Source organism: Strix aluco, chromosome 12, assembly GCF_031877795.1.
Source record: "Strix aluco isolate bStrAlu1 chromosome 12, bStrAlu1.hap1, whole genome shotgun sequence".
Taxonomy (NCBI): Eukaryota; Metazoa; Chordata; class Aves; order Strigiformes; family Strigidae; genus Strix; species Strix aluco.
Window position 1 is genome coordinate 3,185,509 of NC_133942.1, and position 18,380 is coordinate 3,203,888.

Genomic DNA, 18,380 nt, shown 5'->3' on the forward strand with positions numbered 1-18,380 from the left:
TGCATGTACTACACAAGTGTCTGTGTGTTTGTATGTACCTGTGGTGGTATATGCACAGACAAACACCCACCCAGCTGCTCACCCCATTCCCCACCTTCATTGAAAACTGGATGAGAAAGCTCATGGGTCAAGATAAACACAAGGACATGGCTTAGCAGAAGCTGTTGTGGGCCAACCTCACTTGCCTTGGGATGAAATAACCTTTTGCCTGTAAAAATGGATTCATGTAGTGAGAAACAAAAACACAAACATACAAAGAGTGCCTTTCCTCTCCCCTGTCCCACACTCTACTTTACTCCTTCACACCAGAATCCTTTAGTTACCCAAGTGGGATGCGTCTTCCCTCTGCTCTTTCTCTCTCTTTCTGTTCCTTCCTCCTCTGACCACAGCACACCTTCCCCTACATACATGGAGGGCACCATTTTCATTCAGCTGCCATTTTCTTATTAGACATCACAACCAAGATGTTTCCCTACTGCTCGGTGATTGGCTGAAAGGCATTTCTTGACCCCCTCATGCCCATCTGCTCTCAGGCAGACCTGCGGTTGGCTGTCAGCACCAGCCAACCCTACCCGTGTACCCAGATGCACATCAGGCCAGAAAGCCCCCTCAGGGAAGAGGCGACTTTTGGCAGTGTCATTCCCCATGGGTTCTCATATTGCTTTGTGATTGCCTGATGACCGCTTTTGACACTGTCATGCCCGCATGTTCTCAGATCTCCCTCTGATGGGCTGTCTGCTTCCTTTGGACCAAGAAGTGTTTGAGTATAAAAAGATATACCATGCAGTGGTAGCCACTGTGGAATGAAGACAAGCACCTAGCACAAGCAGTATTCCTGTGGATGGCCCATCGCCTGCAGAGCCAGAGGTGACCTCACAGTCAACACCCAAGCTGTCTTATGGCTTCTGGCCTATCAGGTACTCGGGTATCAGGGAGCTCCCTTGCCGATACTCATGCCGTGTTCCTGTTGCCTGGCCATGGAAACACTCAGATAAGGAGGACTTCTGGAAGAGGATGCGCTTGAACGTAATTGAAGGGTCATTGCAACTGCAAGGTGATGGCCTGGAAAGGAAAGGAGCAACTCATGCTGCAGCTCCATCACAGGTGGTTCCCATGCCAGAAACTTCACAGCTGGGTCAGTGTTGTGGAGGCAGCTGGAACCAGCTGTGTCTGGCACAGGGCAGACCCTTAGCTCTTCCCACAGAGGCAACCCTGAAGTATCCCCTCTCCCCTCCACACCAACACCTAGCCAAATGAAGATAATGCTGTGCCCATTGGGAATACCTGCTCAACCCTGCTCCTGGATGGACCTGCGGGTGGGCACAGCAGCAAACACACTAGGACGAAGATAGTCCCCAGGTGTTCAAGTGGATCACAGTGGTGTTTCCCAAAGTAGTAACAACCTTGTGCTCCTTTCTAGCTTCAGATTCCTGGACATCCTTGTTTGCGACTGGGAAGTTGTGATTGAGATTTGTGATGGGAAGGGAGAAACATACCTGTGTCCCCAGGACAGTCAGTTCCACACCCACCCATCTGCCTTGCTGAGGGACACTTTGGGAGTGCTGTCTCCTAAGAAGGCAAAGGAGAAAGAAGGTGTCAGTGGCAGAGAGAAGGAACTGGGGGAGCAGGAGGGCCACAGCCATGGGTGCCCAGATTGCTAAAGAAGTGTGGATTAAAACTTACTGGGAGAGGCGGCAGCTGTCAGGAGCATAGAAAAAAGCAATTAGCAGAGAATGGTTTTGATCCATTGACCTCTGGGTTATGGGCCCAGCATGCTTCCACTGCACTACTCTGCTCCACCCAGTATTCCAGCTGGGACCTCCTACAGCTTGACGCTCCCTGGTACTGCCAGCACTCATGCCTCCTTCCCTTCCTCTATCCCATGCCCTTGCCCAGGCTGCATAAATGTCTCCCTGGAAATCTCACTGGCAGTGGGCCTGGGAAGGGAAGCGCAAGGCCCTTCTCTTGCCCTTCTCCCCACATCTTCTGTCCATGACCCTGGATGGGGAGTTTCTCTTTGACCACCTGAGCTGGCTCTGGAGGAGTTGAAGGAAACCCCGGAGCAACAGGGCAGCCTTGTTGCTTTGCAGGATGGAGAGGAGCTGCTCCCCAATGAGCTCATGAGGGCTGTAACCCTGCCCTGAAATCAAGCTTCCAGGGTGCTGCAGGGCTTTGCCCAGCACAAACATCTGTTCTTTGTTGGCCAAGGAGGAAGACAAGGATGCTTAGCATGGAATCGCCAAGGGAATTATTCTCCTGTTTTAACAGTGCACATAGTGCTGCCCTAGCCTAATGCGTGGAGGACACTAATATAGAGGAAAGAATTGTTTATATATGTTTACAACACAGTTTTGTCAACCAATCAAATTACTCATGTTAAGGGGTGGGCTAATAATTTACTATTGGAGATGCAAGAAGTATGTTCTTCTCCCAGGAGCCAGTGTGGACAAATGGTCAGTGTTAAACTTTATTTTTCTAATCCGATGTCCCATGCAGGTGTACATGTTTTATACTACAATCATGCCTATTGCTGTTATGACTGTGGTTATATACCTGTCTTTGTTTTGAAAGAGAAATCTCCTGTTGGTTTTTCATCTGCATGGGGTGTTGTCAGTCAGTAAGAGCCAGTTTAATTTGGGCCTTCAGGTCCCTTTTAACCTGAGGTAAAAGCTCTTAGTCCTAGGCAGTGTTTGTTCTTGTAAGGAAGTAGTATAGCCTTGTCCTGTCCGTGCTGTGCTGCGCTCCCCCCAGATCTCCTGGCTTGTCCTCCTCCTGGCGCAGCCCTGCCCTTGCTGCTCCCCAATAGTTAAGGGCTGCCCCCTCCACCAGGTAGGGTGTCAAAGAGACAGAGAAACCCCTCCTCTCCACTGCTGAGGGTGGAGGTGGCTCCCATTCAGCCCAGGGCAGGGCAGTCTCATCAGACTGGGTGGTGACCAGTCTTAAATGCTGCCAGGTGTCTCTGGAAGGCTCTGGGCAGGTTAAGCTGGTAGAGCCTGTTGGTGAGGGTGAGGAATGAGGTGGCAGTGTTGAGGCCTGCATGTTTGGGCTTGTGTTTGCTGGTTCTCTATGCCATTCAAAGGCCAGAGCATGCAGCAACCAGGCAGAGGAGAGAAAAGCAAAAGCTTTCTCTTTCTCCAGGCTCTCTCTGCATGTGGCCCTTAGGATTTCCCGTTTCCTCAAGACATTGCACCACCCAGGCAGGGTACCAGCACTTCCTCCTCTGCTGCTGCTCTGTTGGGAGCAGCTGGGTACATGACCAAAACAAGCGCTCTGCTAAGCCTCTGGCTCTTTTCTATCCACCCATCAAGGTCTGTGATGGCAGGGGATGGTCTCTGATACAAGGAAATGATCACCTGCTTTGCAACTTATTTACTTATAGCAACTTATAGCAACTTATAATGATTTCTGAATATTGCTTAATAATCCTGCTTGCCCTGACTATTCTCTGGAAGCTTACCAAGGGATACTGTGTTCATCAAAACAAAGCAGTTTTCTGTGGAAACTTACCAAGAATTACTACGTTTGGCAAAAATAAGACACATGTCCTTGGAAAGCAGATGTACTCTAGCAAGTTTATGGATAGATAGCCATAGATGGGTGGTAGAAATTAATAGACTGGTGCTTTTAGATAAGATAGAATGAGTAAACTGGCTGAAAACACTCTTGTTATTCAAGAGAATTTGTGCATGCTCCGGGGAAAAGTACAAGGTGAGAAAGACTACAAGCCTTCCTCCAAAAGACCCCTGACCAGGAGGCAATGTGCAGGTGCAAAGAGAACATAAACTGCTGACACTAGCCTTTTGAACTAACCCAGCCTTACTTATGCATTGCTGCAATTAGCCTGCCTCTTTAAACCTGCCTCTCCACGTGTTAGTGGCACGCAGATCACAGACTAATGCTGCAGGAGGTTAAGACCTTCACGGGGACATCAGTACAAGCACCAATATGATGGATACAAAATGTCCGTTTATTAAACTGTGTATCTTACCTACATACATTCACTAAGTACCTCCTTCGTGGGTGTGCCCTTAACATTACAAGCCTATCCATCACCTTACCTTGTAACAAGGGAGGGCTACAGCTATTCCTTCCGTACATCGCGAGATCTTCCGAATGCCACTCCCTACAATGCATATGTATGTTTGTGTTATGTAATCCAATTAATACGTATATCCACACTCTGTAAGTTTTTGGTAAAATGTGCTGTTGGGGTGCAAGCTTTGTGGGGAAATCCCCTTGCACCCTGGCGCCAGAGTAAACATACCTGCTGTATAACTCTCTCTGAGTTGTAGAGTCTGTTTTCCACAAGTCATCTCCTGATGCCACAGTCACCACTATGTCTTCTTTTGCACTTCGAACTCTTTCCCAGAAGAGGAGGAGACAGGAAAGACCCACCCCTTGATACAGCAAAATGATCACCTGCTGTGCAACTTATAGTCACTTATAGCAACTTATAATGATTTCTGAATACTGCTTAATAATCCTGCTTGCCCTGACGGTTCTGTGAAACTTACCAAGAACTACTGTGTTCGTCAAAAACAAGAGACATGTCCTTGGGAAGCAGATGTGTTCTAACAAGCTGAGTCTTTGCAGAGTACAGATAGCCATGTATGGACAGGAGAAACTAGTATGCTAGTGCTTTTAGACAAGATAGAGGGAGTAAACCAGCTGGGACCACCCTTGTTGTTCAAGAAATTATTTAGGAGCATCTGTGCATGCTCTGAGGAACGGGGTGAAAAGTACAAGATGACGAAGACTGTGAGCCTTCCTTCAGAAGACTCCTGAGGACCACCACCAGAAGGCAACGCGCAGGTGTAAAGATAACATAAACTGTTGATGCAAGATTTTTGAACTAACTCTACCTTATTAATACATATATATTTTGTGTCTCTATGAATATGTATATCTACACTCTATAAATTTCTGGTAAAATGTGCTGTTGGGGTGCAAGCTTTGTGGAGAAATCCCCTTGCACCCCAGCGCCGGAATAAACATACCTGCTTTACAACTCTCTCCGAGTTCCAGAGTTTGTTCCTGTGCATCACTCTCATCATCTCATCCTTAAACTAAATTTGGGAGAGCCCCCTGGCAAAGATTGCCAATGTGTGAGAGGTCTGGGGATGGGCAGGCAGAATATCCCGGTTTTATGATGTGTCTTCAATTCATCATTAGCAATGAGGTCCATGTGTGCAAAGAAGGACCTCCTGTAACTCATAGTTGACTCTAGCCCCTTCTCTTCTTCCCACTAGCCTGCTACCCCACACCAGTCTGTCTTTCTGAGACCTAAAGTGAGGAGCACTTTGTGAGATCTGGCAATCTGAGATCCATAAGGTGACTTCCCTTCATCTTTAGCACTGTAGACCATGTTGTTCTCGCTCTCTTTGGATCTTAGCTGATGTAGTTTCAGCTGTAGGGAACACAGATGGTGGGGTTGTTCTGGCTAGGATGTCAGCTAAGATCTGTCTTTTTAATTCTGCTGAAGAACCATCAACAGCAGACCTCTTTCCATGGCTCATACTCAACAATGGTCTGTTCTCTTCTGCCAGCATGCCTACCTCATAAATGGGTGCAGGATTTCTCATTCATCCAGGAATTTTGGGGGGGGGAGTGTGGGGGGAGAACAATTGCTGTAGGAAAGGGGGATTTTTCTGTCTTCATGGACACCAGGTACACAGCTTGGAGTTGAGGGCTATGGCTGCAGTGTAGGGCCAACTGCAGGCAGCCAAAAAGGAGACTGCAACACCCCGTAGTTGGCAGGATTCGAACCTGCGCGGGGAAACCCCAATGGATTTCTAGTCCATCGCCTTGACCACTCGGCCACAACTACCTGCTCCAGCTCTCTCTGCCCTGCTGATCACATGCCCTGTGCACTGACACCCGGCTCCCTGGCAGATTCAGGGCAATGCTCCAGTTGAACATTTGCAGCTGGGACCTGCACTGAGCATGACGGGCACCTGGTGCCAGACTTCCAGAGACCTTGAGAGGCAGGAGCCCAAGGGCTACAGCTGCAGCTCCCAGAGCCTTGTCCTCCTCTGGCCATCAGTGACATGCTGCCCCAGGGGGATGGTTTCACTCCCCAGATGGAATCTCTGCTGCTTCCAGGGGAGAAGGGAAGGCAGCTGTATGGAGACAACCAGGCATGGTGGCAGTTGTGGGGTGGGCTATTAGTCCCCACTTTGCTTCTCAAACTTATCTGAGGGGCAAAGTGAGAATAAATGGGAGGTGTGGATGACTTGGAGGGAGACAAGAGACAGCTTGTGTTGGTGGAATAGATTTGTCTAGATCTTTTTGCCAGCTCTGGCAAGCACTGTGCAATGCCTGAGCATGGACCAAAATACCAAACGACCTGCAAAACCGATCACTCTCCATCACTAGATGAAAATAGCTCTGATTCCCTTTTGGCTCTGCAGCAGTACTATTATGGCAAATGGCACTGAGCAGTTGGTTCCCTGGTGGACCTCCTCCTTCTGAACAGAGAAGGACTGGTGGATGATGTGGCAGTTGGAGGCCAACTAGGGCACAGTGATCATGAAATGATAGAGTTCTCTATTCTTAGAGAGGCCAGGAGAGGGGGCAGCAGAACTGACATCCTGGATTTCCAAAGGGCTGACTTTGTCTTGTTTAGGCAACTGCTTCACAGAATCCCTTGTGAGATGGTCCTGAGGGGCATAGGGTTCCAGGAAGGCTGGACACTCTTTAAGAAGGAAGTGTTAATGGCTCAGGAGCAGGCTGTCCCCAGGTGCTGTAAGAGAAGTCAGCAGCAGACCAGACCACCCTGGCTGAACAGGGAGCTTTGGCTGCAACTCGGGGAGAAAAGGAGAGTTTACAGCCTTTGGAGGAAGGGGCTAGACACTCAGTGGATTACAAAGAGGCTGTGAGGCTATGCAGGGCAGAAATCAGGAGGTCTAAAGCCCAGCTAGAAATTAATCTGGCTTCAGCAATCAAGTATAACAAGAAATGTTTCTGTAAGTATGTCAACAGCAAAGAAAGACCAGGGAGAGTCTCCATCCCCTGCTAGATGCAGGAGGAAACATAGTGATGAGTGATGAGGAAAAGGCTGAGGTGCTTAATGCCTTCTTCGCCTCAGTCTTTAATAAGACTAGTTGTACTGAGGCAATCCAACCTCCTCAGCCAGAAGACAGAGGCTGGGAGAAAAACCCCCCTGCAATCCAGGAGGAGATAGTCAGTGACCTACTGCATCACATAGACATACACAAGTCTATGGGACCAGATGGGATACACCCGAGGGTGCTGAAGGAGCTGGCTGGGGTGCTCGCCAAGCCACTTTCCATCCTTTCCCAGCAGTCCTGGCTGACCGGGGATGTCCCGACAGATTGGAAATTGGCCAATGCGACGCCCATAGATAAGAAGGGTTGGAAAGATGATCCAGGAAATTACAGGCCTGTCAGCTTGACATCAGTGCCCAGGAAGCTGATGGAGCAGCTCATCCTGAGTACCGTCATACAACACGTGCAGAACAACCAGATGATCGGGCCCAGTCAGCATGGGTTTATGAAAGGCAGGTCCTGCTTGACAAACTTGATCTCCTTCTACAACAGGACAACCTGCTTATTGGATGAGGGAAAGGCTGTGGACATTGTCTACCTTGACTTTAGTAAGGCCTTTGACACTGTTTCCCACAATATTCTCCATCATGAGTGTCCAGCTGTGCTGCACAAAGTCTTTAATGAGAAGGAGGAAATGCAGTGGCACAGAACAGAAACCAAGAAACACATCTGCAGGGTTCAGGGAGACACAGAGAATGATCCATTTCCCAAGGACAAGCTCCACACAAAGCACTTGCTTTTTCCCATTCTGCTCTACCTGGTGGCTATGCCAACTCACCCAGAACAATACCTAATTCCGGCACCCTCCTCCCAGCAGCAGGAGGTTCAGCAAAACAGAAGAGAATGAGCCTGAGAGGGGGTTCTTTCAAGCAGAAGGGAATCAATGGGGCTCAGCTGCAGGGAGGTCTGCCTACCAGAATTTGCACCTGCAGCAGATGGTCTCTATCCAAGTGCACCCAGTGCCATCTTTAACATGACTATGTTGGTTCCAGACATTAGGGTATGATCAGGCTTTCCACAGGTGCTTTAAACCCACTGTGCTGGGTCCTATCCATACGTGGGTCAGCACTCCTGCGCTGCACAACTTGAAGAGCATGATGAGTGCCGTGAGAGCTGTAGGCACACTGTGTGTTTCTAAGAGGTGATTTCTGAGACACATGTTCAACCCAGTCTGTTTGTGCTGGGATAATTACATCAATCTTCCTCCCTGCTCTTGTACGGGGAAATGCAGCAGAAGGACCTGTTGGAATCAGCAGGCAGTTAGGCATATCTCTGCTGCAGTCCTTCCAATCCAGCCTTAACGCAGGATGTCACGCTGTTGTGCGTGTTAGCAAGATCACGTGCAGGCCCTTTCTCCACATGGAGCTAGAAATGGAGGTGGAGGGCAGCAAAGTGTATCTGCAGAGAGAGCTGAGGAAATGATTGACAGGTTGATCTTGGGGTCTGTGTTTCCTGCCTGCTCTGTGTGTCAGGTTTGCCTCCCTCACCGAGAGATGTCTTGCGGCAGACCCTGTCCCCCACGCCCCTGCGGTGCCTCTGGCCCAACCCCACTGGCAAGCAGCTGCACTGAGCCCTGTGTCGCCCGCTGTGCTGACTCGACGGTGTTCATCGAGGCCTCCCCAGTGGTGGTGACCCTGCCGGGCCCCATCCTCACCTCTTTCCCCCAGAGCACAGCCGTGGGATCCTCTCTGTCAGCTGCTGTTGGGAGCTCCCTCAGCTCCGGGGGGGTTCCCATCTCTTCTGGGGGCTCCCTTGGCCTGGGAGGGTCAGGGCTGTGTCTGCCTCCCCCCCCGCTGCAGTATGAACTGCTGAATGTGGCAGGTCATCCCTTTTGGAGCAGGCTGGAAGACAAGGACCCTTCAGCAGCAGGATCGTGGCCATGGCTTGCAGATGGGCTGGGTGTCCTCACCTCACCTGTCAGGAGGGACCTGTGCCCACTTCTCCTCACTACACAGCAGGCCTCGTCGTGTCTCCTCTGGCTCTGCTTTGCTTTTGAAGTCAGGTTTATGCTTCCTTTCCCTTTGGTGGTGCACCTTGCTACTCATAGGTGTTTTGGACAAAAAAACCACGTAAGCTTCTCAGTAAGAAAGCAAGGCTGCCTACATCCAAGCATGCAGTCAAGCACAATGCTAGATCCAGCATCTCTCTTTGGTCTCACAAATGATGTATTTCTCTTCTCAATGCTGTGCCACCAAAACCTCTCAACACCCCTTGTGCTCGAGGTACATGAACTCTGGAGCAGGTAGAAGTATTCCCCTAACTGAATGCTGTTGCTTCTGCCTTCTCTCATGGTCTAATCTGCTCCCAGCAGCAAGCAGAAAGACTTCTGCAAGACTTCCTTCCTCTGCAGGAGACCTGGACATCTGCATGCCAAGTGCCCGTATGAGGACTCCATGGGTGCCCTTCTGTGGCCCATTCCCACTTCTGCACATCTAGGGACTCTGTCAGCCCTGCCAAAGGGACACTGAGGTGATCAAGGACTTGGTTCAGCTGCCATATAAGAACAGGCTGGGAGAGCTGGGGTTGGTTAGCCTGGGGAAGGGAATGCTGAGGTGGCATCTTATGCATCTTTTCATACACTTGGGATGGGAGGGTGGACAGGTGGATTAACGAATAGAGAGCCATCCTCTTGTCAGTGGTGTCCAGTGGGCAAGAAGTGATTGACAGAGGTGCAAGTACAAGAAAAGCCACACACAGTAACCCTGTTTTACTGTGAGTGTGGTCAAAGACCAGTGTCCCAGTTGGTCAAATGTGAATGTTAATACAGACCTTTTGGTAGGTCCTCTCAGCTGCTGTTCACAAACACCTTGTGAAAAAGAGCCATTGCAATTCTCGCTTTGATTGGCGGTGTGGGAATAAACGCCAAGGGAAGTATATGGAGTGGAAAGGAGGAAAGCACTGGCTTTTAGCTCTGGATGTAGACAGTGTGACTGCCAGATGAGGTTAGGGTGGTGTCACGGTCCACTCAGTGGACTTGTGATGGTTTGTTTACTACGATCTAAAAGTGCAAAATTAAGGCGATCAACATCAAAGTGGATTGCATCAAACAGTGAAACTTTATTGTGTGGCCTGTGAAGCGGCACACGATAGTTATAAATGGGTGAAAGAAAGGGGAAAAGTAAAGTTAAGTTTAGAGAGAAGAGAAGGAGAGGTTATAGCTACCACCGCTGATCTCAAGACATCCCAGGTCCAGCCAGCGCTCTGTCGTCCGTCATCGTGATCCTTGGTGGGGAAACTTCAAATTTTCATTGTCCAGAAGTCAGCTTTTATGCTTAGTGACACACCTTACTCCTCCTCTGCCTCAGGGATCTCCACCCTTCTCGAGCGAGGCTGCTATGCATGCACGAGAGGAGTGTCCAAGGCGTGGTTGTTCTTAGAGGTGGGTAGCCTTCAACCAGCAGGTGTGTTTTGGTATTATAATGAAGCGAAGTTCGTCTAAAGTTCATGATTTATTCATAGATGTTATGGCAACAGTTGTGATCCATCTTTTTTGACAGTAGCTATGCGGTCATCTCTAACAGCTCCGGTTAGGCTCAGGTACCAAAAAATAGCACAGCACTCTTTGTACCACACGGTTCAGTATTCAAGAGGCTTTGCACCACATTCCACTCCTGGAATCGGCAACTGTATACCAAACAGGCTGTTGTTGGCTACCTTACTGTCCATGTCCCTGATGATAATGTTGAGATAATGCTGATCTTCTGACCTATTCTTACATGTGGGCATTTCAGTAGGGAACTGAGCATGCACAGTCATGATTCCCCTCTTTGTAACTCCACCTACTGGTAACACTGCTGATGACAGAGTGGGAGTCTGTAAATACTGTGCTAATGCAAACTCCACATAAAACCCCACTGCCCAGAATGTTTTTGGATTATCAACACAGCAAAGAACATGGCTTTTTTTCCTTTAAGCAACCCTGGAATGAGAGACTTGAGAAGCTTTGTGCACTGTGGGCTCAGAGGCCATAAGCTGCAAGAGTGATGAGGGTGTCCCAGTTTTTAGTTACCAGGAACACCGTTACATCAATTTCCACTAATCTTCAGGAAGTCTCTGCAGTGCTGGAGCCTGGAGAGGGTAGGTCAGTGTCTCCAGGGTGATTTCAGCTCAGACAAACAGGTCTTTGAGCCATTATATAAAGAACAAGCCTCATCCCACCACACACTCAGATTGCATACCTGGCCTCAGTGTTTCTTGATGACACCCTAGGCATTATGGCTCTTAATTTGTACCTGGCAATGGCAGCATGCTTGTCCTGCCAGTTGCAGCTGGCACACCAGCAGTTCCAGAACAAAAAGGCCTCTCTCCTGGCTCCTGTAACAGGATCACTGTCAGAAGCATAGCCTGGAGCCCTCCCAGCAGGCAGAAAGCACTGGTCTCAACTGGTCTCAAGGCTGCAGAGAGGCGAGGGAAGCAACTTCAACATCAGGGGAAATATGGGTTGTATTTGAGCTGCAGAGGTTACATGCAGAAGATGTGAGGGCACCCGTCCTGGAGCCAGGCTGAAGAGCCGTTTGCCAGCATTGGCCAGGAATCACGAAGACGGGTCAACTGCTTGGAAGGCAGCTGTGCTCAGCACTATTCCACCAGCGCACCTGTGGGCAGCGTTGCCTCCTGCTCCTCCAGATCAGAGCCTAGACAGCCTCCTGCTCCTCCACTTCACAGACTGGCTGGCCTCCTCCCTCCAGCCGCCTGCACACACCGTTCCTCAAGCCGCTCCTCGTGCTCGCCATCTCCACTGCAACCACCTCCCACCCTTGCCCTGCATGCAGACAGGCACTGCCACATGTACCACCTCCATACCATCTACTCAGCACCACTCTCCTCCTCCAGAGCCAAAAGGGAATCAGAGCTGTTTTCATCTAGTGATGGAAATGATCGGTTTTGCAGGCCGTATGGTATTTTGGTCCATGCTCAAGCATTGCACAGTGCTTGCCAGAGCTGGCAAAAAGATCCAGGCAAACATATTCCACCAACACAAGCTGTCTACTGTCTCCCTCCAAGTCATCCACACCTCCTATTTATTCTCATTTAGCACACTTTTCCTCAGCCAGGCTTTCCATAGATCTCTCCCACTCCCTCAAACTGTCCCCCCTACACACCAAGAACGTGCACAACAGTTGTGGTCTTTGATCAAGGGTTGACCCCACCCTTCGTCTCCGTGAGGCTGGAGGTGCTGCCAGGAGGTCACCATCTTCCCTGCAGCAATGTCCCCACCCTACTGCTCTCAGCAGGCTTGGAGTCCTCCTCAGATAAGTTTGAGAAGCAAAGGAAGGGCTAATAGCCCACCCCACAATTACCACACATCTCCACACAGCTGCCTTCCCTTCTCCCCTGGAAGCAGCAGAGATTCCATCTGGGGAGTGAAACCATCCCCCTGGGGCAGCATGTCACTGATGGCCAGAGGAGGACAAGGCTCTGGGAGCTGCAGCTGTAGCCCTTGGGCTCCTGCCTCTCAAGGCCTCTGGAAGTCTGGCACCAAGTGCCCGTCATGCTCAGTGCAGGTCCCAGCTGTAAATGTTCAACCGGAGCATTGCCCTGAATCTGCCAGGGAGCCGGGTGTCAGTGCACAGGGCATGTGATCAGCAGGGCAGAGAGGGCTGGAGCAGGTAGTTGTGGCCGAGTGGTCAAGGCGATGGACTAGAAATCCATTGGGGTTTCCCCGCGCAGGTTCGAATCCTGCCAACTACGGGGTGTTGCAGTCTCCTTTTTGGCTGCCTGCAGTTGGCCCTACACTGCAGCCATGGGATTCCAGCTACCTACACTGGGCACCCGTGTGCCTACCATGCTGGTTCTTGCCTCCTTCCAGGAATGTCTGCATGGATGGGAATTTCTTCTATTTACAAGACAAGCAAGTTAAATGAAGACAAAGGGGGGGCAGTAAGAGGTCCACTCTTCTTAGTTCTTGAGCAGAACTTAAGAACCTGACCTTACTACACATCCCAAGCAGCACATCCCCATCAGCTTCTCTTCCCTACACCTGAAACTACAGCTGCTCTGGTGGGTTGATCTTGGCTGGCTGCCAGGTGCCCACCAGGCTGCTCTGTCACTCCCCCTCCTCCACTGGATAGGGGGAGTGAAAATGTAACAAAAGGTTTGTGGGTCGAGATAAGGACAGGAAGGACATTCACCACTTAAGACCACGGGAAAAACAGACTCCACCTGGGGAAATAAATGTAATTTACTAACAATCACACCAGAGTAGGATCGTGAGAAATAAAAACAAATCTTAAAACACCTTCTCCCCACCCCTTCTTTCTTCCTGGGCTCAACTTCACTCCCGATTTCTCTACCTCCTCCTCCCAGGCAGCAGAGAAGGATATGGAGTGGGGGTTGTGGTCAGTTCATCACATGTTGTCTGTGCTTCCCCTGCTCCAGCATGGGGTCCCAGCTACAGGAGACAGCTCTCCATGAACTTATGCAGTGTGGGTCCTTCCCATGGGCTGCACTTCTTCATGAACTGCTTCAGCATGGTACTTTTGCATGGGGTGCACTCCTTCAGGGACAGACTGCTCCAGTGTGGATCCTCCACAGGGTCGCAAGTCCTGCCAGAAATCCAGCTCCAGCATGGGCTCCTCTCTCTATGGGGTCACAGGTCCTGTCAGGAACCTGCTCGGGTGTGGACTTCCCACGGGGTCACAGCTTCCTTTGGGCACATCCACCTGCATCCACCTGTTCCACCTCCTCCACGGGCTGCAGGTGGACATCTGATCCACCATTAAACTCCAATGCGGACCTCCATGTTCTGCAGAAGGACAGCCTGCCTCACTATGGTCTTCACTACTGTCTGCAGGGGAATCTCTGCTCCTGTGCCTGAAGCACCTCCTCCCCCTCCTTCTTCACTGACCTTCATGTCTGCAGAGTTGTTTCACCACATAATCTCACTCCTCTCTTTCAACTGCTGTTGTGCAACAGCATTTCCTTAAATATGTTATCACAGAGGTGCTACCACTTATGCTGATTGGCTCAGATTTAGCCAGTGGCGGGTTGGTCTTGAAGCTGTCTGGCATTAGCTCATTCAGAAATTTGGGAAGCTTCTGGCAAATTCTCACAGAAGCCATAGACGCAACACCCCTGTTGCCAAAACATTGCCATGAGAAACCAATACCACTGCTCATCTCCATAGAGAGCCTGCGGCCATCATTGGTAACAAAGGGAAGACTCCTCATGGATCTGAGATCTTCTCTGTGGTCATGGGGATATTCTGCCTGACTCGTTTCCAGCCCTTGCACATATGGACACCTTTCCAGGGGAGATCTCCCAAATTTAGCTTAAGGATGAGATGATGAGGGCTGGGTCTATCCTGTCTCCTCCTCTTCTGGGAAAGACATGGAAGTGCAAAAGAGGACATGGTGGTGATTGTGGCATCAGCAGACCATCCTCTGCCATCACAGACCCTGATGGGTGGATAGAAAAGAGCCAGAGGCTTCCCAGCAGACTTGTTTCAGACACATACCCATCTGCTCCTGAAAAAACAACAGCAGAGGAGGAAGTGCTGGCAGCCTGCCTGGGTGGTGCAGCATCCTGAGGAAATAGGAAATCCTGAGGGTCACATGCAAAGAGAGTCTGGAGAAAGAGGAGAGAAAAGCCCAGTGCTGGTGCATGCTCTGTTCCCTGCAGCCATGCCACTGAGGGTGGGAGAAGCATGCGAACATTGACACCTACATGCTAACGTTCTCCATCCCGCTTTTGCTTTTGTGTCCTCTCTCTGGTTGCTGCATGCTCTGGCTTGTGGATGGGACAGGGAACCAGCAAACACAAGCCAAAACATGCAGGCCTCAGAATTGTTAACTCATCCCTTACCAAGAGCCTCTACCAGCTTAACCTGCCCAAAGCCTACCAGGGACACCTGACAACATTTAAGACTGGCCGTCACCCAGTCCAATGGTTCAGCCCTGCCCTGGGCTGCATGGGAGCCACCTTCACACCCAGCAGTATTGGGCAGGACAGAAATGGCACCAGACATGGAGAGAAGGAATTTCTCTGTCTCTCTGGCACAATGCATGGTGGAGGAGGAAGCCCTTGGCTGTTGGGGAGCAAGAGCAGGGCTGCGCCACGAGGCAGGACAAGCCAGGAGCTCTGGAGGAGCACAGCACAGCATGGGCGGGGCAAGGTCCTTGCTGCCAACGTGAAAGGCAGACCCTAACTGCTATAGAACTTGCTTAGAGGAATTAACACTGCCTGGGAATAAGAGCTTTTACCTCAACGTCAATGTGACCTGAACACCCAAACTAAACCAGCTCTTAGTGGCTGAGAACACGCCCTGCAGACAGTAGAAAAAGAGGAGATCTGTCTTTAAAAAAAATCCTCAGGTATATAACTACATCCATAACAGGAATGGACCTGAATCTGATATTAAAACCACTTCACCTACACAGGACATGGACTCAGAACAATGAAGATTAAGACCCCACTGACCATATGTCCACACCAGCTACCAAGGAGAAGCACATACTGCATAGCTTACCAATAGTAACTGATTAGCCCACCCCTTAACATGAGTAATTTGATTGGTTGACACAACCGTATTGTGAACATATATAAACCCTGCTTTACTCTACATTGGGATTCTCCAAGTATTAGTCTGGTGCACTGCTATGTGCACCCCTGAAATAGAATTAATTCCCTTGGCTATTGTATGCTAAGCATCCTTGTCTACCTTCCTGGCCAGAAAAGAACTGACTTTTACACCAGCTACAGTCCCACAGCACCCCAGAAGCTTGACTTCTGGGCAGGGTTAGAGCCCTCATGAGGTCATTGGAGAGCAGCTTCCCTCCACCCTGCAGAGCAAAAAGGCTGCCCCCTCACTCTGGGCTTCCCTTCCACTCTTCCAGAGCCAGCTCAGGTGGTCAAAGAGAAAGTCCCCACCCAGGGTTATGGACAGGAGATGTGGGGAAAAGGGCAAGGCAAGGCTTTTGCAATTCCTACCCCAGGCCTGCTGCCATTGAGGTTTCCAGGGAGACATTTATCCAGCCTGGAAAATGGCACAGGATAGAGGAAGGGAAGCAGGCATGACTGCTGGCGGTGCCATGGAACATCAAGCAGGGCTTGCTGCCTCTCCCAGCAAGTCTTAACCTGCACTGCTGCTTCTCTCTGGGCACCAATGGCCATGGTGCTCCTACGCCCTCAGTCCCTTCTCTCTGCCACTGACATCTTCTTTCTTTGCCTTCTTAGGAGCCAGCACTCCCAAAGTGTCCCTCAGCAAGGCAGATGTGTGTGCGTGGTGCAGCAGGCAGAACTCCCCACACAAGGAAGAGGCTGTCCTGGGGACACAGGTGTGTTTCTCCCTTCCCATCATGAAGCTCAATCCCATCATGTCAGCTGCAACAAGGGATCTCCAGGAACTTGCAGGTGGGGAAGAGAACAAGGCTGCTGCTACTTTAGGAAACACCAGTGTGACTGACTTGAACACCTGGGGACTTTCTTTGTCCTAGTGTGTTTGCTGCCGTGCCCACTTGCAGGTCCATCCAGGAGCAGGGCTGAGCAGGTATTCCCAGTGGGCACTGCATTGTCTCCATGTGGCTAGGTGTTGGTGTGGAGGGGAGAGGAGGTGGTGCAGTGTGGCCTCTGTGGGAAGAGCTAAGGGGCTGCCTTGTGCCAGACACAGCTGGTTCCAGTTGCCTCCACAACACTGACCCATCTGTGAAGTTTGTGACATGGGGAGCTCTTTGTATGTTTGTCTTTTTGTTTCTTATGATGCAAATCTCTTTTAATTAGCAATAAGTAATTTTTTTCTAAAGGCAAGTTGGGTTGGCCCACAGCAGCTTCTGCTAAGCCATGTCCTTGTGTTTATCTTGACCCATGAGCTTTCTCATCCAGTTTTCAGAGCCCTGCACCCCACTGAAAGTGGGGAAAGGAGTGAGCAGCTGGGTGTGTGTTTGGCTGTGCTTATACCACCACAGGTACATACACACAAACACACAGACACTAGTACATGCAGAGCTGGCACACATATGACTGCAGATGGGGAGGGGCCCCATTACTAGCCCCCGACAGCTCGAGTTTTCTTAGCTAACATCTCCCACACAGAGAAGCACACATATATCCCAGCAGCTTAAAGTAGCGGGGCTGGACAGTTTGTGGAGTGGAGGGGCAGAAGATAGGTCAGTTTTGAGGGGGAAGAGCGGCAGATAGGAAAAATTGGGAAGTAGGAGGGAGGCCAGGCTCTGGTCTGAATGAGCACAAACGGGGAATGCATTCACATGCGTTGGTGGTATAGTGGTGAGCATAGCTGCCTTCCAAGCAGTTGACCCGGGTTCGATTCCTGGCCAACGCAGATAAACTTTTCCTCATCTGGTCTCCACAAGTGCCTTGCCTTTCCTGCTCTAAAAACCCAGCTTTACTCAGTAATTTCAGATCCAATGGGGCAGTCAAGCCACTCCCTTAGACTCCTCATACAGTCTTGACTCATGGCTAGGCCTATAGCCACTTCCTAGCCCAGTAGACACAGGCCTGCTTTGGCAAAAGCAGTCTGTGGCAACTCTTTGGACCATTCAGAGATTCTCAGGGAGTGTTGAAGCACTGGAGCAGGTGCCCAGAGACATTTGGAATTGTCCATGGTTGGATTTCACATTCAAGTTTCAATGGGACTCTGGCACTGCTCTAGCTTTGGGGCTAGCTCTGCTTTGAGCAGGCATTTGAGCTAGTGACCTTCTGAGATGCCTTGCAGTCTAGCTCCTTCCATGAAGCCACAAGGCCCAGAGAGAGCTCTTCCTTCCTTCCTCTACACCATGGGCAGTAAGTGAGCCTCTTCCCCACAGGAACTGGAGCTCAGTCATTGCTCAGCACTTGGCACATCTCCTGTCCTTTCTCATGGATTCTCCAGCCCCTTTCCCACACACTGACTCTCTGAGACCAGCACATCATTGCCCCAGGGTTGGTGTGGCAGAGCCCCCCTTGCCCCAGCCTTCCTGGCCCCAAACATGGAAGAAGGAAGCACCTCTCTTGCCCTGGGTACTGTCCACAAGGCAGCACTGCAGGCCAAGTGTTTGTCATGCCATTTCCTGAGGCTCTGGAGGAAATGGAAGTCGTCATGGGAAAATCAGACTTGTGCCTAGAGCCTACTGACCAGACATTGGCATGTGCAGAGCCATGATTTCCTGATGGTTCCTTTGTTTTCTCCCCTGGAGGCTTGTCTGTCAGCAGCCCTTGGTGGGAGCAGGACAAAGATGCTCCCAGAGCCAACTCCCCCTGTAGCAGTGCCTGGAGGAGCCTGGATGAGGTGGGCTGGCTCTGGCAGCTGTGAGCAGATGAGCAGACAGGGCAGCAGCAGCAGCAGCAGTTCAGGATGGCTGAGTGATCTAAGGCACTACA

General features: G+C 50.5%; 4 non-coding genes across 4 annotated transcripts; 2 read left to right on the forward strand and 2 right to left on the reverse strand.

Annotated features, from left to right (window-relative positions):
- Positions 1 to 1,724: 1,724 nt before the first annotated feature.
- TRNAM-CAU (transfer RNA methionine (anticodon CAU)) lies at positions 1,725 to 1,796 on the reverse strand. The gene has a single exon. It is a non-coding gene; the product is annotated as a tRNA-Met (tRNA).
- Positions 1,797 to 5,745: 3,949 nt separating this feature from the next.
- On the reverse strand, positions 5,746 to 5,827 carry TRNAS-AGA (transfer RNA serine (anticodon AGA)). Its single transcript has one exon. It is a non-coding gene; the product is annotated as a tRNA-Ser (tRNA).
- Positions 5,828 to 12,676: 6,849 nt separating this feature from the next.
- Positions 12,677 to 12,758, forward strand: TRNAS-AGA (transfer RNA serine (anticodon AGA)). Its single transcript has one exon. It is a non-coding gene; the product is annotated as a tRNA-Ser (tRNA).
- Positions 12,759 to 17,271: 4,513 nt separating this feature from the next.
- On the forward strand, positions 17,272 to 17,343 carry TRNAG-UCC (transfer RNA glycine (anticodon UCC)). The gene has a single exon. It is a non-coding gene; the product is annotated as a tRNA-Gly (tRNA).
- The last annotated feature ends 1,037 nt before the right edge of the window (positions 17,344 to 18,380 follow it).